General features: G+C 41.6%; 1 non-coding gene across 1 annotated transcript; it reads right to left on the reverse strand.

The window, feature by feature from the left end:
• Positions 1-304: 304 nt before the first annotated feature.
• Positions 305-411, reverse strand: LOC121231690 (small nucleolar RNA R71). The gene has a single exon (XR_005929746.1). It is a non-coding gene; the product is annotated as a small nucleolar RNA R71 (small nucleolar RNA).
• Between the last annotated feature and the right edge of the window lie 4660 nt (positions 412-5071).

Consider the following 5071-nt stretch of genomic DNA (forward strand, 5'->3'; position numbering starts at 1 on the left):
TACTGTAGCAGCAAATATTTTTGAACTAAAACCTAAAACTATTCAAATGATACATCAATTTGTTCAGTTTGATGGTTTGCAGGATGAGGATCCCAACGCTCACTTAGCAAACTTCTTTGAACTATGCGATACATTTAAAGTTAATGGTGTTTCTGATGATGCCATTCGTCTTTGGTTATTCCCATTTTCATTGAGGAACAAAGCTAAACAGTGGTTGAACTCGTTACCACGAGGGTCAATTACTACTTGGGAACAAATGACCGAAAAATTTTTACTAAAATATTTTCTGCCTGCTAAAACAGCTAAATTACGTAATGATATATCTTTTTTTGTGTAGATGGATTTAGAAACACTCTACGATGCATGGGAGAGATACAAGGACTTACTGAGAAGGTGCCCTCACCATGGGTTACCGTTTTGGCTTCAGGTTCAAACATTCCATAATGGCCTGAATCCTTCGACTCGACAAATGGTTGACGCAGCTACTGGCGGAACCATCAATAATAAAACACCTGAAGATGCTTATGAGTTCATAGAGGAGATGTCATTGAATAACTATCAGTGGCAAGTCATGAGGACAAAGCCAACGAAAACAGCCGGTGTTTATAACGTCGATTCAGTCACCATGCTCTCTAATCAGGTAGAACTCTTGAATAAGAAAATTGATGGTTTCCTTAGTTCTTCACAGGTTCACCCAGTAATGCAGTGCGAAGCAAGTGGAGGTGGAACAAGCCATTCGGAATACCAAACCTATGGCGACAACATGGATAATGAGCAATTAAATTACGTGGGTAATAATCCTCGACCTCAAAACAATCCATATAGTAACACTTACAATGCAGGTTGGAGGAACCACCCCAATTTCTCGTGGGGCGATCAAGGAAATCAAAGACCACAACCACCTTTAGGCTACCAACAACCACCCTACCAACAGGAAAAGAAGTCGAACCTTTAAGAGATGCTCTCAAAGTTTATATCAATGTCAGAAACTAGTTTGCAGAATACCGAGACAACACTTAAAAATCAACAAGCGTCGATCCAAGGGCTCGAAACTCAGATAGGCCAGCTTTCCAAATTAATCTCTGAATGACCACAAGGTAGCTTGCCAAGTAATACTGAACCTAACCCAACGGAACAGTTCAACGCAATTAATGTTCAAGATGAAGATGGATTTGTTGAGCCTGAGCTTGAACCAAGGCAAGAAACTGTGGTAAGCAAGGGTCAAGGTGAGGTAGATCAAAATGAAAATAAATCAGTAAATGTCGAATATAAACCTCGTGTGCCATACCCCAACGCGACAAGGAAAGACTGCTCAGATGAACAATTTGGTAAATTCCTTAAACTTTTAAAAAAAATTACACATTAACTTACCGTTTATTGAAGCGCTATCGCAGATGCCAAACGCAATGAAATTTTTAAAGGAGCTTTTAGCAAATAAGTGGAAGTTGGACGAGGTGTCTCATGTGGAGCTAAATGCAGTGTGCTCAGCTATTCTGCAAAATAAGCTACCGAGCAAACTAAAAGATCCAGGGAGTTTTATGATTCCTTGCTTAATTGGTAGTTTAGTTGTTAATAATGCATTAGCTGATTTAGGGGCTAGTATCAACGTCATGCCTTACAAAATGTTTGAGCAACTAGGTCTTGAGAAACCCAAACAGACTTGGATGAGCATTCAATTAGCAGATAAAACTATAAGATTCCCTAGGGGTATTATTGAAGATGTGCTAGTTAATATCGATAAATTTATATTTCCCGTTGATTTCATTGTTCTAGACATAGAGGAGGATAACAACACTCCTTTAACTCTAGGAAGGCCTTTTTTTAGTAACTGCTAAAAAAATTATTGATGTTGGCACCAGTGAACTCACACTCCGTGTGGGAGATGAAACATTAACCCTTCAAGCTCGCAATTCTGACAACACAATGGAAATTGAAGGTGATCGTCTAAACCATTCTACTAAAACTAACAATATAGTGCAACCTTCTTTGTAGGAAATAAGTTTGGAGGAAGTACATGAGCCATTCTCAAGCAATAATAGAGGACCTATTCATGAAGATCGAAGGCTACAAATAGAGGAGCTAGATGAATGGCGGATGCATAAACTAAGAACACCCAACAAACTGAATCTACGACAGAAAGAGCTCAATACCTTTCCAAATCAACTTAAGGTTTGAGATAAAGTCTTCTTAGATGCCGCTGATCCTCACATTGTCACTACCACATCGAATGACAAAATCCCTCTCACGGTACTCAGTATTTTCCCATTCGGTACGGTCGAGGTGAGTCATCCCAAGTTCGACACTTTTAAGGTAAACAACACCTGTTTAAAACCTTATTTTAATGAGACTAATAGCAGGAATGAGGAATATAATCTCCTCAAACCACCATGATCATTCAACGGAGAGGTAAGTTGAGCTTAGACTATAAATAAGTGCTTCTCGGGAGGCAACCCGAACACCAACAATATGAATTTCTATAAATTTTAGTATTTAACACCTAACTTGCTAATAGAGATCTTGAATACAGGCTTTTCCACCAAGACACGGCCAAGCACACAGGCGTGCTTAGGGCTGTGTGAAAATAGGGGCAAAAATTTCCCTACCACGAGCTACGATAAAATGCCATGGCCATACCACATGGCCGTGGTTGAACCTGCCAAAACAACATGGGTGTGTGACACGCCCGTGTGGAAGACCCGTGGTTAAAACTGAGAAACTAGCACTAGCATTCGACACACCCGTGTCTAGTACCCGTAGTCGAACCTGTTAAATTAACACGGGTGTGGACCTTACATATATGGGTGTGGGAGAAGCGAACGAAGCTAGACACAGTCATTCAAAACGGCCGTGTGCACCTATATGCCCAAGGAACACGAGCGTGTACTAAATTTTAGACGTGCCCAAATAGGAAAAACGCGAAACACACGGGCGAAAATTGGGGAACACAGGCGTGTTACTTGGCCGTGTGCCCCAAAATCTATAAATACCCTGCACTATTTTTTGTCTTCCCCACTAAAAACCCCTAACCCTAACCGCTCTAAGTCCACACGCCTTCCCTGCCACGCCCTTGCGCCGCTTCCCACTCCATTTTTGACGCTCAATCTCTCTCCCCTAGCATTTGTTTACTCCTTTCACTTCTATTTTACTTATTTCTAATGCTTATTATCAACATAATGTTCATATCTTTTGAGCTATTTTTCATTTTGCTCATTATTCTATCATTTGCATTCTTAGATTATTTATCATACATCTCATGTTAAAACAAGTTGTTAGGAAAGCCTCACTCTTTTGTCATACGCATGCCATTACTATGCGCATTCTCATGCCATTACAATGATAATGTCATGAAATTATTATGTTGGTTATGTTTGGTTAATATTAGTAGTTGCGGCTGAAATTCGGCTTTTTATTTGAAAATTGTCTTCATTTTACTTTGACCACTCATTAAGATGACTTGATGCAGGTACCATGTTGTCTTGACGAGGAAAGAAAACCGCCTACCTATCTCAAAGAAGAAGAAGGGAGCATCATCTTCCGCGGGTCCTATCACGAAAATTCGTTACCCTCTCCTGCAGTTCTCCCGAGGGCCCCAAGAAGAGCTTTTCCAAATACTTCGGGCTCAACCTTTAATTACGGGCTGCTGCATCGACTAGGCTGCCATAGAATAAGTTCAGATGGCTGATGCGATTTGGGCCCTCCAAATCACCGACCCTTGGGAGCTGTTCTTTGGGATCATCGAGCCAACAAACCTTTAGCTCACGATGGAACTATGCTCAACATTCCATCTTCAGACCGTAATGACGAACTACGATGATCCCAGTACGGCCCAATTTTGCCTAGGTAGATTAATCCACCAGCTAAGCATCCCAGAGTTCGGTGCTGCACTGGACCTAATATGGAGGAGTTCAAGGAGGAGGATGAACTACATGCTCTCACTCGCCACATACACTTCTCTCCCTTGAAGTGCTGGCACACTTTTGCCATTGGCGCTGCCTCCTACAATCCTAGCCGCTCCAAGGCATCAGTTCTTCCACCTTCCCTGAGGTACCTACACGCCATTATGGCTCACACGATTACAGGAAGGCGAGAGAGCACTGGCGTTGTCAACACTCACGACGCCTGCTTTTTATGGTGTATGTCGCATGGGCAGTCATCGACCTTTCCTATTTCATCACACTTGTAATTCAGCACCAGATGGAGCAGCATAGGAAGGGGGTCATCTCCATTGGCCCCTATGTGACACGATTGGCTCGACACTGAGGCCCAAGAATCGTCTTTGAACTTCATCGGCCAGATGTCTCCACAAGGCATCTCGAGCACGATTAGCATGAGGATGATTGAGAGGTGTCGAGGAACCTACCCTCTTCAATATCGTCTCACCCAATCTACCAAGGAGAAGGCTTACAAGGATGTTCCTGATGATGTCCCTCTGCAACACGAGAAGCCACTGACTCAGCTACCACCACCCTCTCGTCCAGTTCATGTGGCGGCTTCATATGCTGACATCTCTGATTACCTCACTCGGTTCAAGCAGTAGTGTTTTCAATGATTTGACAACATTGATGCCACTCTACAGCAAATTTGTCAGCACCTCCACATCTCATCGCTAGTCCCACCTTGCAAACTATCCAGCGATGAAGATGTTTAAAAATATTTATTTATTATTTTATGTTTTTAATTTTTATTAAAACTACTTTTTATTTTGATTAGATTTTAAAATTTTATTTTTAATTATCAATTTCGGTTATTTCTTTATGAATAATTATTCTTCCTAATATCCCCTAAAAAGTTCCTGATCCTATCACAGTTATATAGAGCTCTTAAAGCTAATCATCGCATAGGAACTAAAAACTCCACCGGGAAAGGTTCTCCACAACTGCCATGTCCTGATCGACCACGACCATAGCTACCACTAGATATAATATTCTTTTGGTGCAGGACTTATGGACTAATGAACCTCTATGACTGCCGGAGTATCCTCCTCCACTCTCCAACCGATCACTCTCCAAAACTCCAGTTCGAGGAATTCATCATACAGGAAGTTTCGCTTCACTCCCTATCTTATTTTTAT

The sequence above is a fragment of the Gossypium hirsutum genome, chromosome A06 (genome assembly GCF_007990345.1).
Source record: "Gossypium hirsutum isolate 1008001.06 chromosome A06, Gossypium_hirsutum_v2.1, whole genome shotgun sequence".
NCBI lineage: Eukaryota > Viridiplantae > Streptophyta > Magnoliopsida > Malvales > Malvaceae > Gossypium > Gossypium hirsutum.